The sequence below is a fragment of the Crocodylus siamensis genome, chromosome 4 (genome assembly GCF_052110815.1).
Source record: "Crocodylus siamensis isolate JL-2025a chromosome 4, ASM5211081v1, whole genome shotgun sequence".
NCBI classification, from domain to species: domain Eukaryota; kingdom Metazoa; phylum Chordata; order Crocodylia; family Crocodylidae; genus Crocodylus; species Crocodylus siamensis.
Window position 1 is genome coordinate 119,539,068 of NC_143398.1, and position 19,246 is coordinate 119,558,313.

The 19,246-nt window shown below is 38.9% G+C and overlaps 1 protein-coding gene across 7 annotated transcripts in view; it reads left to right on the plus strand.

The window, feature by feature from the left end:
• Positions 1 to 19,246, plus strand: part of PLEKHA5 (pleckstrin homology domain containing A5) — a 263,161-nt gene that overhangs the window by 119,302 nt on the left and 124,613 nt on the right. The window contains exon 1 of one of the 7 annotated variants that reach the window (XM_090043561.1): positions 8,104 to 8,122. The exons of the other annotated variants lie outside the window; for them this stretch is intronic. The gene's annotated coding sequence lies outside the window, so the exon portion shown is untranslated. Of the gene's footprint in view, positions 1 to 8,103; positions 8,123 to 19,246 lie in introns of those variants that run through there. 7 annotated transcript variants of the gene reach the window in all.

Below are 19,246 nucleotides of genomic sequence, written 5' to 3' on the forward strand. Positions count from 1 at the left end.
TCTGCCAGTTGGTCTTTAATCACATGCCCATGTCACCCAGATTGTTGCACTAACTCTACAGGCTTACTTTGCAACCTGTTATACCCTTTTGGGTGTAAAGGACTGGTATTAACCAGTGTCATGTAAAAAAGAACAAGGATGTTTAGTCTTTTGTGAAATTGAAGCTTAAAGTACTGTTTAAGGCTATCTTATAGAAAACAGATACAGGTTCCCCTCACTTTGTTGTACATGCATTCCTGGAAAACGGCGCATAACTCAAATTCACGTGAAGGGAACCCGCTTTACAGTGTAACAAATAGGGATACATTCCAAGACTCATCCCCAGACCCATTTCTACCACTTTTACAAAACAATTTTGTACCGACAGCAGACAGTACAGATGAGCACAGGATGGTGGTGAATGATACCATAATAGGGATGGCAACTACAGAAGCACGTGTTGCAGACAAGTGAGGAACACAGATCTACGTAGGTGACTATATTTTGGTGCGGGTCACTCCCACAAAGCAGCGGACTGCAGGCTTCTACCACACCCATCATGTAAGAGTGAATTTACCTCAGGTATAATGAATTTTTGGTATAAAAAGGGTCATCGCATAAGAGCGAATTCACACGTACAGAATGTGCATAAAGTGAAGGAAACCTGTACTGTATAAATGCTCTTCATCAGCTTTTTAGTACTACTTTTTGCTGTTAAGAAATTTTGAACTGGCACTGTTGTTAGATGTTACTGTTGCTTTTCTCTGTTCTCCTGGTGCTAAATTTTGTGACATAGTATTAAACATACTGTTTACAGTTAAGCTTAATGGTTTTTAAATAGCTACTAGTTTTGCTTAGTTGAGCAGCTGTCAGATTCTTGGCCATAGAAGATTGAGCACAGTAATCTTCAGATTTTTAATTTTTGATGATAACCTTTTAGGCACGTTTCTTGATAATGAGCTAGTCAACACATGAAGTTAAATTCCGTATGGGAGATGTCACAAATCTAAACATGAAAAAATGTCTGAAATACACAAGATTTTAATTTTAGAAACCCTTTTAAATATAGGAAACCACTGATTTGGTTTTTGCGAAATACAGACACTAAACCAACAGAGAGAGAATGTAAAGATAGGAATTCTCTTGTGTTTAATGTGATACAGCCTACATAATCTGTTATGAGAAGTTTTAAATTCTCCTCTGATGCTGTTGCAAGGGATGTGACACAGAGTACCAGACATAATGGACCTGTGTTATGCTTCATTAGATCCTTACCTAAATCCCAAAATTCACAAGGTAAGTGCTTGTGGACAGCTGATAATCAGTTCTTAAAAGTAACTTACATTGATGTTTCCAAGCTCACTGTTAAAGGCAGCCAACTTGCTTCTGGGTTTCTTAATGATAGTATACCAACTTAATCTTATCTTGCAATCATAGATGAGTTTCAAACTGTCTTTCAGTACAAAATTGACAGGGAAAAAATTATATATACTTCCAGCTTGGTATTATGATTTGTTTCACTTAAGTCTGGGTGCACAATGAACAGCCCCTGTGATTTTAAACTGGACTACTGCACTGAGGAAAGCTTTGCAGGATCAAGTCATCTTTTATAAGGAAATGGGATGTTCTCTGTTGAAAAAGCGTTTGACTCTAGTGATGCTTCATAACTATACTGTATAAGCAAATGATGTATGCTTGATGGCATTACATTATCTTCTTGTGGAGTATAGATTTTTTTTTTGCCACTTGGGGGAGCAGAAGCCTGTGACAGAGTTCAGTGGACAGAATAGGCACTTCTGCCTCATGCGCAAAAGGACAGTCAGCTGCTAAGGTGTGGAAGATTATGGAGACCTGGTTATTGGTGCTTGCTTGAAACCTATTTTGCAGTGAATAACTCTTCAATAATCAATTAAGAGTTTTATGATTGCTTTTTGAAAGAAAACCATGTTCTGTATTTATGGTTCAAACTAAAAAAAAAAAAAAATCATGAAATGCTTTAGAAAGGGAAGGGAAGAATCCTGGTGGTTGGAATCTGAAGTTTGGACCTTAAACGAAATTATACCGTCTCCTGTGTAATAGTTGAAGTTAATATCCGGTTATCTTTATGTGACTACTGTCAGCACTGAGTTGACATGCAATTTTCCTGCCCTAAGTTGAACACAAGTGCAACAGCTTGTATAAAAAATAGATGATTAGTCATTGGTGTAACTGCAGAGATTTGAAAGCCCCCTCTAAATGCTTCTACTTACCTTGTCCCTATCCATCAGGAATTTAAGCTAAAATGTACTGTGATTTTCACCAAAGGGTTTAGGAAACAAGGATACAATTTCATTTCTTGTTTTAATATTCCATTTTCTCTTATCCATTTTCTCCCTGTTTTCTCTCATTCTACTTTTGTCTAGAAGTTAACAGAATAGCTTTGTGCACAGCAACACATTAAATGAGAATAATCATTCAGTCCTTGCCCTGTCTGTTGAGATGACTGTCAGCAAGGATGCCAAAACAGCAAAGTTCTGCAGCCTTCTAGCTGCTTCATGGGCAAAACAGATGTTTCAAGTATCAGTAAGGACTGAGCTTCTCCATTAGGAAAGCTTCCTTGTTCTGCCTGGGTACTCCACACAGACAAAGTTCCCATGTTGGTATTTTTAAAATTATTTTGGTTACAGCATTCAACTTATTTAAGCACCTTCATAGTCCATTGACTGCTTCTTCTTACGCAGTCATGAGTGCCGTACTGAGGAGGCTTGCCCATCAGCATATATTTTTATAGAGGTTTTTTCCCCATGTGCCTTCTTTTGTAACTGCTTTGCAAGAGCATCTCTATCATCTGCAACAGGACCAGTTGAGTCTACCACTTTCCAGACCAGGGAGTTTCACCTGGGTCTCCTTATTCTGGGCTTGAAGGGAAATCATTAAGACAGGCAGGGAACCACTTCAGAGAAACATTACAGCAGTTCCCCTGAAAAGAAGATCAGTACCCTGAGGTCTTATCCATGCAATAAGTGACATAAAGTTAACTAATGGCACAAGAGATAATTTAGCACTTAGTATAGATAAAGGCTTGTGTTAAACATGCCAGCTGGCAGTGGATAAGCAAAGGCATTCATATGCAACTGTGTAACCTTATGGGGGCTTTCAGAAAAATCAATCTGGGTAAGATTCAGGTAGAAAGAGATGCAAATACACCCCACTTCCTAATCTTGTCCAGTAAGGATAAACTACACTCAGGAAATGTATATTGTTCATATTCAGCATATGAAGAATAGTGCAACAGAATTCCATTGTATTCATACACAAAATTTCTTCAAGGTGGAGCAGGGTATGATCAGCTCCACCACCTTCACCCATTGATAGATAGGATGCATCATCCCTTCATCAGACACTTAGATATTGAAAGTTCTGACCATGTACCCACTACATCGCCTGAAATAATTCTTTTAAAAAATGTATTAGATTATCTTTCTGTACAGGTAGTAGTAACCTGACTGCTTTAGTGTCGCAGGAAGAAGTCTCTATTGTTCCGTTGGCAGTGATCTATGTAGTCCTTTGCACATGGACAAAGAGACTTTTCCCAGTGGCCCCACCTGTGTTAGTTAAGTAGCATTGTTGTGTCATTAATTTTCCTATTCTTTTCTGTAAATCGGTCATGCAGTGCCGGTGAGAGAATTTGGTACAGCTTGAACAGACAGATGGCCCAAAAGGTACATGCACAAAACTATTCCATATGTTCTCATCATCTGTATGTTCTCTGTAGTGTGTAAGAGAGCATACAACTTTTTCTTAATATAGACAATTTTTTCCTAATGAAAACATGCTTGAAAAAGCCTTGTTCTGTAAACCCATTCTCTAATGGCCTGAGCAAGAATGAGGGCCATAGAACCTGCATAAGCCCATATAGAAATATGTAAAGTCGAGGCCTATATGACATATGCAGGCCGAGGCCTATTTTTGAGGGGGAAGAGGGAAGTGGATGCTATAGTAATGTAGCAGAATGTCGTGGTTAATAATTTTGTTTTTTTGTCCTGAGGAATGTATTCCCACCCTGATCCTGTGATGCTGATAAAATTATGTTGTTGGATATGTGAACCTCCTTAATAGAATAATTGATTTTCTCTTTACGTGAAAGCTGTCTCTCACTAATCATACCAACCTCCTAAACTTGAGTTAATATCTTCAAAAGGGAAAAATAGAGATTGATTACCAGGCACTATGATGGTTGGGTTTTAGCTTTTAGTTATTAACTGTTGCACACATTTTCATAATAAAGAAATAGGTTCAAGTTGGTTTGATTTTGGATGCTAACTCTGGTGAATCAGGGAGCTACTGATAATATCCCTACTTAAAATAGTGATGTTTTAATAAAAGAGAAAAATGGGAGATAATAGAAAATTGTTTCAATTAAAATGGTATCATAAAAAAACTGCTCAAAGTCAGCACTCTGTTAGAGACATTATAATAACCTACCATTTCAGGGGAATGAATTAATCTAATAGATCTTTTCTTTTTCTAACTACTGATCCTATTTATCTTTGTGGCTGCAGGAAGAAGCCATTTGTGTATTGTCATCTTCCTCTGAAATTCGTGGTGGGCATCTCAAAGAGACTTGGGTTCCGGTTAACATAGCAAAACTATTTTAAAGGCCAGTTCTGTGCTTGTGAAGGATTAATTATGTTGAAAAGGGTCCTCAGACACTGACTACAACTAGAAAAATATCTTAATCACATTTCAACCAAAAGGTCCTTTCTACAAGAGCTTTCTAAGTAGGTCAAGGATGGTGGTGTGTAATATATGTGCAGTGTTGGCCTCTGATAAGTGAAAAAACCTGCGTATCTGTGGGTAGTACTTTATTATAAATATTCTTAATAGAAGATCTTTTTTCTTTCCGTTTTACAATTGGGTTCTTTGAAGAGTGTCTTTCTGTTTGAAGAAAGGTCTAAAATCTCTTGGAGGGTATTTTGATTGAAATGTTAGTAACTTTGTTGCCTTTGCAAAGGAAACGGTGTGAATCACTGCTTATTTGAAATATGTAAAGCATAGTTTTGGAATTGCTGAATTTCATCCTTTGCATTCATAAGTATGGTAGAGGAATAAAATTATTTCAAAACAAGTCAGTACATAGGACTTAAAGAGACCTCTTAAGTTTTAGAGATTTGGAATCCCTGGCTATTACAAGTAATCACATCATCATTATAGGGCTTTCATAAACTGATCGTGCATTAGTTTTAAAACCTTCTGACTTCAAGGCTATAAGTGTTTTCATATATTAGATTGGTTTTGTGGTTACATTTGTCCTTGGTTAAATAAGTCGTTCTTAATCGGGATGTTGCAGAAATTTCAAATAGGTATCCATAGTGTCAGAAACATTCTCATGTCTTGTGTTGTTTCGGAGTTCTCTGCAATAGAAGAATTGTTCTTTTTTTTTTTTTTTTTTTTTTTTTTTCTTAAAAAAGAAACAGGTGAAAGCTAATACATGGTGTCTTTCAGGGGGTGCCTGGAGACTAATGGGAGTTCCTGAAGTTGAATGAGGTTGAGAATGACTGGTTTAAGTTATTCTCCTTCCCTGGCGCTTCTCTCTTCCAGTTCATTTACAGGGCTCTTGGGTCTCTTTTCAGGCTTCATTTTGCTAAGCTAACCAAGCCAGCCTATTTTAGGACATAGCTGTGCTGCAGTAGTGGCACATACCTGCTAGGATGTTCTTGAACATGGCTCACCCAGAGGCTGCTCAAACTGCTGCATTTTAGACATACCCCTGGTGTTCTCTCATGAAAGAGTCTGCTTGTTCCCCTTAAAACCTTTCTCTGTTTTTGTTCCAGTTTGAATTCATCTTTCTTGAATATAGTTGACCAGATCTGTATGCAAAATATTCCAGAGAGGTTTCACCAAAAACTTGTAAGAGGGCATTAGCATTTTCTTCCTTCCATTTAGAAAGGCCTTGACTTGTACATCTGAGGTTTGATTTTGCCACTTTCATAACCATATTATCTTGGTGTTTCAGTCATCTTATGCTGGACTTAATGCAGTGATTCTAAACCAGCATCATCCTGGGGTGCTTCAAGATCCTTTAATGGTGCCATGAAGCATGAGTAGATAAGCAGATAAGTACAGGCTCAGGCTTCTCCCTGCATGGTCAATCCTTGACTGCCATTACCTGGTCCCTCTGCGAAGAGGTAAACTAAGCAGTTTAATATATACATTAATTTCTGAAATTGGATATAGTTTAATTCACAAAAGTTGTGGAAGGGTTTCCTTGAGTTCAAAAAGGTTGAGAACTATTGATATAATGTGCCTTGGTCTATATTTTGCATCATTTCCAACTGATGAGCTCCCATCTTAAAAGAAAATGCTTGTTAATCCTTCAGTGTTTGATCTTCTTTTGAACTATTACATTTAATTTGATTTGATTAAGCCCAGTCCTCTAAGTCACCCAGTTCTTCCTGTGTGATGGGCTGATTTTCTTCTGTATTGACAATGCATGCAAACCTTTCACCAAAATTTCATTAACAAGTTTGTACCTTTTTGTGCCATAGTTGTTAAAGAAAATATTAATTCAGGATAGTTCCCAAGTTGATCCTTGAGGATTCTACAACTAACCTCTTTCCCATCCTAAAAATTCCCTTTTCAGAACAACCTGTTATAGATTTCCCTTCAGTCAAGTCTTAATCTGCTTAATCATGTTTGTCTTAATCTCAAATTATCTTTGCATCTATATTAGATATGCCATGTTTTTCTTGACTAGAAAATGTTATGTTATAAAAGATGTCAGATGTTGTATTTTATCCCACTTTCTATTTTCCTCCATGTCCTTAATTATTCTTTCCTTCAAAAACTTTTCTATACCGTTGTATATAATTATCATCAGATTAAGTCTTTAATTGCCCAGTATTATTTCTTCTCCTTCAGTCTCAACTATAAGTACTATGTGATATATACCTGGGAAGCTATTTACCCATATCACAACTCCCTGTAGTATTTATTTTATATGGTAGAGATCTCTCCATGTCAGACTCTAGCACTGCTAGTTTATAGCATAGCCCTAGCACTACCGGAGTAAAACATTATATACTGCACTTCACCAAAATAATTTTGAACTAAAACCATTGTTTTATCTGCTCAACAACTTATTTCTTGAGACTATCCCATTATTAATGCACAATGCTAATCTAGTGCTATCCATCTTTCCCATAACAGCACCTGCCCACAAAATCTCTATTCAAATAATGACTATTATTCCACCCAGTTTTTATTATCTCCATAGTATCTATTAATATGTCTTGAATAACTGTACATACTCCATTTTTTTTGCTTAGGCTGTTTGCCATAATGCACTTATATTATAGTTTTTTTTCTCACTGATCTCTCCTACCAGGATAGCTACAGTCCTTTCATTAGCTGTACAGTTTAACTGACTGTTGTTCTCTTCGATACTTCCTCCTTGCTGCTTGTCTTTGTACTCTCTGATCTTCTTCATTGCTGTATTGTAGTTGAACTGATTTTCATATGCATTAGAACTACATATATGGAGCTCTCTTCCCCATGTCTTGGTTTGAAAGCTCTTATCTGTTGCACCAGGCTTATCCCAGAAGGTTAATACCAAAGGTACTTAGCTGGAGTCCATCTATCAAGAGGACTCTTGCTTCTAAGTGTTTTATGACGAGTTCAAGTGGCATGCAGGAACCTAGTCTTGTAATCCGAAAGTAAATAAGAAGAACATGTTATTGAAGTAGCATAATCAGCCTGTATTTTTTTTCAAGTGATGTGACATTGTTATTTAGCTTCAGCAAGTTTTAATGTTTAAAACCTGCTGTCTTGACTTCTGTTGTTGTTGAAAATTGCTTTTATTCCTTGATGCATTTTGTTTCATAATGCTTATTTGTAAAGATTTCTTATTGGAGAGAATGGAGTTAGTCATTTGGAGCTGCAGTAACATCTTAGGAGCAGTGTGACATCATTCTGGTATCAGTTTTCTAGCAAAGCTAGGAGCCCTGACAGCTGGGTTGCTTTTTCTCTGTGTCAGAACTATACCGTGCTCATCGGGGAGCAGCTTCAAAGACAAAAGGGTTGCGTCTCACATCTTTCCGACTGTTCTTTTTGTTGTTGTTTGCATGTCAAGCCTTTGGTAAAGAATGCATTTCCCCGAAGACTGGTGAGTAACTCTTATGCTTTGGTATATATTGTAACAATTATTGACTGTAAGTAAAAGGATTTTTCTGGCTTTCCTGGAAAAATCACATCTACTCCAAATATAGTATGTATATCAAGTGAACGCAAAGTGCTGTAGAGGATGTATAATCCACATTAGAATTTAAAAGCAGAGATGGTAAATTTATAATTGGAATAAAAACTAGCTTTTGTGATTTAAGATCATGTTCAGTAAAAGTACCTAGCTTAAAGGTTTTGTACTGAAACACGCTAACTTCAGTATCGAGCTGGTGACTGAGGAGCTAGGAGAAGAAACTTGCATAGAAAATGATTTTAATGACAGGGACAAATTAACTTGTATTGGAAAGCTTCAATCCTAAGCTTTCTAGTTTGTGATTTTAATGTTTTCGCAGATTTGAATTATATCGTATCTAATAGCATAGCATTGCTTAGTGGCATAGTTCAGTGTGAGGATTTTAAGCATTTTTGATTAACGTGCAGCAATGGGAATACCCTCAAATAGGTAACTTGTATGAATTTGTTTTAGCAAAGGCAATGTTAGTAGCTGACTATTACAAACATTATTTGTATTGAATTGGGAGGGTATATCACAAATATGAGCAACTGAAGGAGAAAAACTGAACCATTTTCAGTTCAGAAACTGTGTAAATGGAGCCTATAAAGATTTAAATCTTTTACTCTGAGCTGTAAATCTTGTCAGAGTATTCTGCCTGTTGTATCACAAACTCTTCATGTCTGTAGTTTTTCAGGCATTTTATACCTGAGGCACAGCTAATGAATTTGCTTCACACACACTCATTTTTTTTTTTTCTTGTTAGAAAGGCAGTGCAAGATACCTCTCTTTCTTGTTTGATTACCGTAACCAGACAAAAACCGTTGAAGGCAAGGTTTTAATCACAGCCTGCAGTCCACGCTTTAACACTCTGAAAATCCTTGGTTAGCTTGCCAAAATCAAGGGTGAAGATAATTATTTAAAAACCTATAAAGTATTAATTCTTTGCTAAGATGAAGAAATTCTTTTGACACATCTATAAATACCTAAACAGGCACATTTTATGAAGATGAATACATTTATACTTGTCTCGTCCAGTGTTCTGGATTTCTTAAGAATAACGTTCATCTTGATAGATGTTAGTTACTGATTTTCAGCAAAAATCAAAGTTAAGAATTGACTATGGGTAGTCAAAATCAGACCTTTATGTAGATGATGAATGTACTAGTCTTAATTGTCAAACTGGCACTGGCTGTTCTGTGAATGCATCAGTGACTGGGTTTTTTAATGATACAATGTTTGATGATGTTAATACTCTGAAAGTTTCTAGAGTTAGATGAGTGTTCCAGCTGCGTATCTTACCCCATAATACCTCTTTTTGCTTTTAAAAATGGTAATGCATTGGATTCTTTTAATACTGATTGGGTTCATCTCATTAAACCCTGTAAAGTAATGATCTCTGAGGAGCATTAATGTATGAAAGGTGCTACTTATATCTTACAGAAGATGAAAGATAGATTTTTGTTTTTGTACAAGTGAAATATAGTATTGGCCTAAGGTAACTTGTGATTTTTATTACATGGTAGAAAATAGCTTCAATTAATGAACAAATATGAGGTTACCTATAGGATAAATGAAGACAAAAACAGCAGTGATCCTACTGCCATGGTAGCTGGAAATTGGGACACTATAAGTCTGATCTCCTGTTGGCATTTTGCATGAGTGTCAAATCTGCTGTTTTTCCTGAAAGAAAACATACAGGTATTCTTAAAACAGAAGGCAGGGGAGGCTGGTACCTTATAGATTACCTATTTAAACTGCCCTGCCTTCTGTCTGACAAGGTATTCTTAAATTAGTTAAGGCAACTTGCTGTGATGGCTTCCTGCAAAAGAGAAGTGAGTGAAATGAGAATATGCTTTCTAAAACCATTCCTATTACATGTAGGATTGGTCTTATCACAAAGATGCAAGTTTTGAAAAGGGTTGCATTAGCCAGCTAATTGAGTCCCATGATCTTCACTTTATTTCTGAGTCTACCGCAGAATGGATGGTTAGCATTAAATGATCCAGTTACTTTTTCTTCTACCTACGGTATTAATGGATTTTCTCATAATTGCTTCAGTGTCCGTAATGTGAATTTTTGCACAAAGAAGAAAGAAAAGATTCAATATGTTAGTGGACTCTGATTGCAAGTTTTGAGCAAATGCTTTTAAAATTTATAGCTTGCATCTTGTGCATAATTTGTGAGTGTTGATCTGCTGGAATTTGTTTTTCTGTCCTTTCTGACCACCTGAAAATTAATTTTTGTGAAAGTGAAAATAACACAAAATCTTTTCACTTAATTTTCATTGCTTCTTAAATAAACATCACTGAATTGTATGACTGTTATCTGTTGGCATGAGCAAACAGCTATTTATTCAGGTTCAAAATAGCTAATATTTAATATGGCAAATTATTTAGTCTTCAAAATGACTTTGCAAGATTTTCTAAATTAAGCAGGTGGAATTTTTTGGCTTAATTAACATGCATAAACTAATCTCAATTTAGGTAATTTGGGGATTTTATCTTTGAAATCATCATTAGCAGTCCCTTGATACAAAGATGGCAGTCTTCCAGTAAATAGGGAAGTCCTGAGGAGTCCACAGATGACTGATCTAAGGCTGATATAAGGTCTGTGTGTTTGATTGGCAAATAGTTCTGGGAGGAAGGAAGGAATTTTGGTGATGCTAGGTGACAGCTCTTTCAGTCCCTTGTCTATCTGTCTCCCTAATGGAGTGAGTTTTCTCAAAATGAACCTTGCTTTGTGTTACATCATGGTACCATTGTGGACAGTTCAGTGCTAGAGTCTCAGAGGTATTGATGTTAATACTTCATTTCTTCAGATTGACCTTCAAAGTATCCTTGAATTGCTTCTTTGCCAACTGTTACAGCAGTGACCTTCAATGAGTTGGGAGTATAGGAACTGGTTTGGGAGCCAGCTGTGAAGCATCCTTATTATGTGTCCTGTCCAACAGAGCTGGTGCCATAAAACATGGTTTCAAGGCTGCTAGTTGTTGCTTGGGCCAGGAGTCTGACATCTGTTCTTCTGTCCTTCCAATTGATATTGAAGATTTTCAGGCATTGCTGATTTTAATGTTCCAAAGCTTTCAGGTGTTTCCAATGTCATCCAAATTTCAAACCCATACAACAGAGTAGGGATCACAGCCTGTCAGAAGAGAAGTTTGATGTGGGTCCTGATGTCATGATCATTGAAGACATAGTTTTGCAGATGTCCAAAGACAGCAGTGGCAGATTATATCCAGGGTTGAATAGCATTCTCTCTGAAATATCACACCAATAAAGGCTCCCCACACTTATTTTAATGTTAGAATAGCTGTTGGGGCCTTAGAAGTATTTATTATACGCTCCAGAGTATTAGAGAATTGAAGACGCTAGATCTTTAACAGAAATATTCTGCATCCAAAATATTTATTTATTACTCAGTTTACATGAATGCTATTACAAACAAAAGAAACATTCCAAACTTTCACCCCAAAAAATCCTTTCCATGTTTGCTATCAATGTATATTTTGGGGGATTTTTTTAATCTTATTGTTTCATTGTTCCTATAGCTATCCCAGAGTCTAGCAGAACCTGGGTGTTATCAATAAAAAAAAGAAGCCCAAAGAAACTACTTCAAATGATAAAACAAAACCCTTTCAGACCTTGATATAAAAAAATAAAAGACCAAACCAATTTTCTCATTTGTTCATTCATCTTGAAACAGAAATTCTGTTTTTAAGTTAATTCAGTTTGAAATATGTTTGGCTTTTATACCTCAGAAAAGAAAAAAAAAAACTTGAACAAATCCTTTCCTCCCCCCTCCCTTTCCAGATCATCTTTAATAATTTATAGTTTGGGGAGAGGATGGAATCTCACTGAGGTTGGAGAGATTTTCATAGGATTATAATTAAGAACATCATTTATTTTGATATAAATAGTTGCTATGCATGAACAGAGGTATGGGTTACAAAGTTGAATCTATTTGAATATTTCAATATTTTTAATGTTGGTGCCATTTATGTCCCCCTAATACTGGTTGAGTGGTCATAGTCTTAGGAGGATGGTACAAAAAGATTTTTCAACAGCTGCATCTACATAAGGATATTTCTGTAATTGCTATCCAGTGAAGTAGTCCTCACATACACATGGCTGGAGGCAGATGTGCTGGTGTTTTGAGAGCTCTGTCATTTAGCTGATCAAAACAGGTCTACACAATCCAGAGTTTAAAACACTAGTCCACTCTAGACCTGGTCTATAGTAATGCTCCCATTTTAACATGTTAGAGCATTTTCTAGTGTAAGCCAATGTGGGAATCTTGGTTGGGAAAAAAAATGGTAGTAGAACAGGGGTGGGCAAAATATGGCCAACGGGCCAGATGTGGCCCAGGGAGGCCATTCTGTCTGGCCCGCAGGGTCCCTAAAAATTTTAGAAAATTAATATTCATCTGCCCTTGGTTCCTGTCAAAAATGACAGGAACCAAGGGCAGTAGGACCCAGGGGAAGCCTGGTGGGCTCACACAACAGCAGGGCCTACCTGACCCCAGAAGCAAGGGCTTCTGGCCTGGGATCACATGGCTGCCCTGTGGCTGGCACCGCGGGGAAGGACCCCGGTCAGGGAGGGAACCCAGGGAAAAGTGGCCTGGGCCAGGCAGTGTTTGCCACCGCTGCCTCTGGGACACCCAGTGCATGAGCTCCGGGCAGGCAGCAGCAGCCAACACTGCCTGGCACAGCAAGTGGGGGGGCCACAGCTACTGCCGCCGATGAGTGAGCCTGGAGCCTGCTTAGAGCAGGAGCAGCAGGAGCGTGGGGTCCCAGCTGCTGGGGCCGGGCCACCTCCCCACTCTCCCTGCTGGTGCAGCCCAGTCCGGCTCCATAGACCCCTGCCAGTCTGTGCCCCACCTTGGGCCCTGCCGGTGCTGGCCCTGGGACATTGGTCCCAAGATAGTGACCAGGGGGTGGGGCACCTGTCAAGGGGTGGGGCTAACCATACAGCCCTTGACAGCCTGCCAAAACTAGGTAACTGGCCCTCCGCCCAAAATAATTGCCAGCCCCTGTAGTAGATCAAGGTTTTCTAGGCTAGAAGAAGGAAGGACTTTCCTGTATACATAAAGCACAGCTTACCCAAAAAAACAAACCAGTGCTGGAATAATGTTTGACTAAGCTGAGTAGGTTGGATATCTGGATATGAAGGCATGATGTTTGCTGCAATAAGAGAAAAGTCTTAAATTTCAGCATCAGGAGGAAAAAAACCCACCTGAAAGCACTGAAGCACTTTAAAGCCAAAGGCAGAGAGACAGAAGTAGTTTCTTTTTGGCATGTGTCCATGGCATACTCATTTTTGGGTCTGCTCATAAGTGGTTGTAGGTATTACTAGCATGCTCCCATAGCAGCTATGTTACACTTTTTCAGCCTCTGCTATGTGCAGTTGGTAGCAAGTGGGTGCTCTGTTTTCACAGCTGTGCTTTCTAGCACTATCTGTACTCAAAATTGCTAAAATGAATGAATTGAATGGAAATCTGCTAAAAGCTGTGTAGTTGCCGTGTAAAGCTGGAGTCTTAGTAATTGCAAGATTTTTGCATGCCAAAGAAATTTCGTAAGGTGGATGAGAGGTACTGTAGCAACAGCTGATTCTCTAAATATGGTTTTCGAGGTGATGAGCCTAATGCATTCATCCCTTCTACAAATCACACTCCTTAGCGCTCTCTTATTTGTAGGGACCTATGGAATCTGGGGCTACTGTTCTCTGATTTTGTGGTATGAGTCTGGTGCCCAGCACCATTTTCGTGGTGGAGCATGGCAGCCCCCTGCCCCACACCTCTGGCTGAGGGGCTCTGGAAGTCCTGCCCCTCCCTGGAGATTGGGAGATAATTATCTTTCAGTCTCTGGGGAGGGGCAGGACTTCCTGGGCCTCTTTGACAATTGGGGGGGGTGGGTCACGCCACACTCTGCCACAAATCTTACCCCGTCTGTCACTCACCCCGTGGTACGGGGCACCAGGACTTGCCGCCCTTTTTCCGTTTTTGCAGCTTGCTCAGACTCTCTCTCTCTTGCTCTTGCTCACTTTTGTCGCTGCTGATTTCATGCCTTTTCACAGTCTGCTTTTTCATGGGGACTGAGCTTTTTCATGGAAACTGACCAAATTTGCAGTTTCCATGAAGTTGCATATTCAGGTGGTCCCTACTTATTTGGGGCAATAGATACAAAAATGGGGTGCAAGAAGAGCCAGTGTTAGGCTTCTTGTACTACATTTGGGTGAGTACTGAATATAATGTGGGAGAAGGTTTGGCCTTGAACCCAGATGCTAAAAGCTGCTGGTGGCTGGATTTCTGCTGAGGGTCAGGATTGCTTTGGTAAGTGGTCAGTAGATTTAGGGTGACAGATGAGTCTGGGACACGGTAACATTATAGACGCAACTTATGAGAAATAGCTGCTTTGGAAATCCTTTCTTTATGTTTCTGTTTTCATTGGTGAAATGAGTAATGCAACATATGGTAAGCTATAGTTGATTTTATCCTACTGAATGCAAGTTACTACTTGTGTATTCTGTTAAAACCAGTTTTGGGACAAAATAAAATTACATCCAGTTTTATAAGAATTGTACCAAGAGACTAAGGTTCCCAATTGTGTGGAAAGTGGCAGCTGAGTTGCTTTTACATTCCTAAAATGAATGCACATTGATTGATGAGTACAGACTTCAGTGGTAGTTTGTGCTATTTTGTTTCTTTTTATCTTGGCCATCATTGCTTTCGTACACCAGGAAAAAAAAGTCCTCTGTCATGTTTATATAAAGAATGGCCTTCTACTGCAGGATCGTCTGCATGGAGTAACTCTTCTTTCCATTAAGGTAGGATGAACATCTTCTGTTGGCATACTGTTTTACCAAAAAATGTACTATATTTTCTTGTATGCCACATGCCCTCATATAAGAGGTACATCATGTTTCTGGAAGGCAGGATGTAGAAGAAAAGATTTTTCTAGAGTCCTGGCCAAGAGCTTACTGCATGCAGCAGCTAACTTGCCATCTGCCAACTCCATGCCTGTTTTAAGCAAAAGCTACAGTGTTTACTCCTGAATTGTCAGCAGTTTTTTGGCTCCTCAGCCAACAGCTACTGCCAAATCTGCAGCAGCTAGGAGAGGGTTAAAACTGGATTCTATCCCTGTTGCTTGCTGCCTTGGAGAGAAGTGCCAGCCATTACAATGCAGGATCTCCATGCTTCTGTTCTGGCCAAGAAAATCAAGCATTGCTGGCTAAGACATGCACTCCAATTTTGGATGGGTGATTTTGGGGTTGGGGTGGCTTTGTATGATATGCAATATGACTATTTTTGCTGATAGAATACTAAGCCCTAATCAGAAGAGGGGCAGCTGACCTACACAGGTATTCCTGTTCAACTACCACTTTTTAGATGCTCTTTTCCAACATAATTATTCCATTTCGTAATTATTCTGGAACAGAGCAGTTGTTTAAAAAATGAGCATCCACATCAAGATTTATTTTTCAGTTTGGCATTGTCAGTCAATTTATTTCAGTAGAGAAACCCTACATCCTATTTCAAGTTTCTCTATTACTTGCAGATTTTTCAGAAGCATGGAGAAACCCAGAGTACTTGAGCATATTCCTGTCAGCTCTGTTGACCCTTTCAGATATCTTTTAGGTGCCTGATTGCCTGATTTAACCTTGCATATTAATGACTTGTAAAGCTTTATGTGTATTTTGGTTGCAGATTCAGGTACTAATGATGTTTTATTTCTGCCATGCTGCAAATGTGAGAAATGATTTATTTTAGGTAGTCCTTAAAGTCTGTCTTTTCATCAGGGATCCTTTCCTAATTTGAGTTAGGGATTTAAAACATGTTGTCTGTCAGTAGTTAGGCAACATTTTGTCCAGGTGAGCGAATGGATGTTTAGTGTATCCTTGACTGAAATTAGAGTAGCATGGGTACACTTTGAACCTTTACCTAGGTCATGAACATTCCTTCTGCCTAAATCTTAATTTCATTTTAAAAATCGGAGTTAGAATTTATTGTTTAGTAGCATTAAGAAAACTTATGCTTCTTCATGTGACTTATCTATATGTCAGTGCTCATGTACTGTGTTAGCAGCAGTGATGGGACTGATCAGTTATTGGGCAATGTGGTTCATATTGGGACTATCCCTGCTCTTGACATCATGTTAAAACACAAAGATAGGCAACTGGTAAGGTCAACATTAATTGCTTGATGCACTGATTCCTGTTTATGGAAATGAAATGTTCCTGTTGGTTCTTATAAGTCATATTAACAGTCTATAGAAGTGGGCTAGATGTCAACTAAGAGGTTGAAGTGATGTATGTTGTCACCAGTATTTAGCTTTCTTGTATTGCAGTGAAAAATGATAACAGTTCATTTTGTAAATAATCTGTATCCATTCCCTTTTATTATGGAAAAATGAATAATACAGAAGAAGTTGCACAGATGTTGAAAACTATGGAAATGTGAAAATATAGGAAGAGACAGCCAAGAAATGGTTTCATTAAGTACAAATTTTCCAAAACTTTTACATCTGTTGGTTTGAGTGTAACAGATAAATCATTTCAAGATCTGTGATTGTGTTGCAGATATGCGAATAAACCAACACTTTAATATAGATTGCTGTCTTTCATATCATCCTATACTACAACTTGGGGAATTTATGCACAGAAAAATTCAAGATTATGCAAAATTAATTGCTTTTCTTTACAAATTAAACTAAATATAACACTGTTTGAACCTTCTTTAGAAAGATATACAGATACTTTGTATTTATACACCTATACAACACATTTTATCACAGAATCTTTAGTGCTTTATCATTCTATGAACAAAAAATAAAATGTAACCCAGCAGGTGTGATTTAAAGCAAAAACCAAAACCCGCCTCCCTAAATAAAACCATTGGGACTTGTTATACAGAGATTGGATTTTATAATTCTCACCAAATTACTCTTTTCTTTTTCAGTAAATAAGATACTCACTTTTTTTAAAGTTCAAGTTCAAAACAAAATCAATGAGTAAATTCCATAATAGTTCAAAATAAATTCTTACCTTTGTATTTTGTGTGGAGAGATGTGGGATATAGTTGCAGGTGGGTATGTGTTGTGTGTCGGGGGGGTTGTGAAGGTGTGGGGGATTTGGGGAGTTATGAAGAGGTGTGGTGGGGTTTGGGTATGTGGAGGAGTTGTGGATTGGTGGGGAGGTGGGTTTGTGGGGGGCTGTGGGTATGGGAGTGTGTGGGGTTTGTGGTACTGTGTGTGCAGGGTTTGTCAGGGGGTATGGCTCCCCTGCCACACACCTCCTCTCCCTGTATACAGCCCCCACTGATGGTGACAGCAGCAGCAGGTGGCAGACCCTCAGGGTGCTCATGGTTGCGGCAGACAGTCCCCCTGTATCATGCAGCTCCAGCTGTGTCCTGGGGGCTGCATATGGTGGCATGGAGCTGGCCTGGCCACTGGCGCATGCCTTCAAACCAGACTGGGCTGGGCTTGCAACACTGCAGGCAGGAATGATGTGCCGTTGGGCCAAGCCAGGCTGGCTCCATGCCTGCACATGGGGCTTCCAGCACACCAGTGGGGAGCTGCACATGGTGGCATGGAGCCCATGGGTCCTAGTCTGCATGCCATCAGGCTGGGTGGACTCTGTGTATAGAGGCTCCTTTCCACAGTGCCATGAGCCCCATGTGCTGGTATGGAGCTAGCCCAGTGCAGTCTGAGGGTGCACACGGGCAAGCCAGGCAATGTGCAGTCCTTGGGACTCAGCCAGAGCTATGCACCACTGGGGGCCTCTGCCTGCAACAGTCATGAGCACCCCAAGGACCTGCTGCAGCTGGCAGCAGGAGTTGTGCACCATGGTGTGGGATGATGTATTGGGGTGGGGTGTCCATAACCACCCAGAAACCCTACACCCATCCTGTATGTATGCAGACAGGAGCTCCCCTCCCCACTCACCAGCTGTCTGGTCGTGCGCCACCATGCTTGGTGCCTCTACATGGCAAATTATGCAATATTATTCAATTATGAGTGATCATACATTTTATACGCAAAATTACGCAGGCGCATCATTGCATAATTCCCTGGGGTGTACTATACCATGGATAAAATATATGTGCTGTTGAACCAAGGTCATGTTAACCATTTCAGCATTTGTAAAGGAAATATGTATTTAGAATATTTTATATAGAATAAAATACAGGAATACTACAACATAAAATCAATAGAGTATCCAACTGTGAACAGCCAGGAGACTCGAGTTCTTGGGAATTATCATATTAAGGTGATGTAAACTTTTGATCAGATTTAATGCTAAAATTTCATCTGGTAGATTTTGATAGTATGAGTCATGGTGTAACCTCTTACCTAAAAGACCTCATTGTAATCATTGCTTTTATTATGCTTTCTTTGACCAGTCAACCTTTTGAAATACCTGACTGAATGTATTATATCATGCTCAAGTGATTTTAAGCCCTTAGCAATAAATCTGTTTTCCAGTGTAGCACAAATCATCTCTTCTTTTAAAATGTGTACTTTTAAAAGTTTTTATGCTTTCACAACATGAGTATATCTGTACTCCAAAGAAAAAAGGAATGTGATGTAGTGGTTTACATTAAAAAAAAATCCCCTCTAATGTTTTATAACTGCAGAGAATGCAAATAGGATCCCCCAAAAGCCATTCCCGTCCCCTCTCCCTTGTCTCCCACTGTCAACAGATGAACAGGTCATAAATAACTCTTGCTTCATGAAGTTGTCCTAGTCCATTGGTCAGTTACCTCTGCTAATAATTTTAGGTTGTGACAGGGAGCTTGAGAATCAAAATACAACAGTGTCTTATGCTGAAAAATAATGTCAGGTTGACCTGTGGTATTATGCTGTAAGAAGTAGACTGGCTCAAAAACAAATGGATTTGATGCCAATAATCTGTAAAGGTAAATAGTCTTGTTTGATTCACGGAGGCATGTTTTAATTATTTTTTTAATTAGGAGTCCTATATAGTTCCAAGGTAGGGAAGACCAGAAGCCATGCAACCTGGCAGTAGAAATAAGGTACCTGGAAAGATGCTGAAATTT